Below are 306 nucleotides of genomic sequence, written 5' to 3' on the forward strand. Positions count from 1 at the left end.
GTTTTACTATTATCAGCAAAAGGTTTTTAGGATTTTGATAGATTGGAGAGAAGATCCAAAGTTATATTTGTGATTGGAACTCCATTGATATGTATTTACTATTCTAATGAAGTTTTCTTATCTAATTGTTGTTAGGAATTGCTTGGCCATGTCTGAGTAGTTCCATTGTTAGATTTTAGGGTTTAAATAGGTTATGAGGGATTAGCCCCAACTATAGATTGCTGAGTTGTGATAATAATCATTAGGATTGTCATTAATGCATGATTCTAGATTAGCTACCTAGAACTTGCCCTAGGATTGTTTGAT

Source organism: Brassica oleracea, chromosome C2 (assembly GCF_000695525.1).
Source record: "Brassica oleracea var. oleracea cultivar TO1000 chromosome C2, BOL, whole genome shotgun sequence".
In the NCBI taxonomy this organism is placed as follows: Eukaryota; Viridiplantae; Streptophyta; class Magnoliopsida; order Brassicales; family Brassicaceae; genus Brassica; species Brassica oleracea.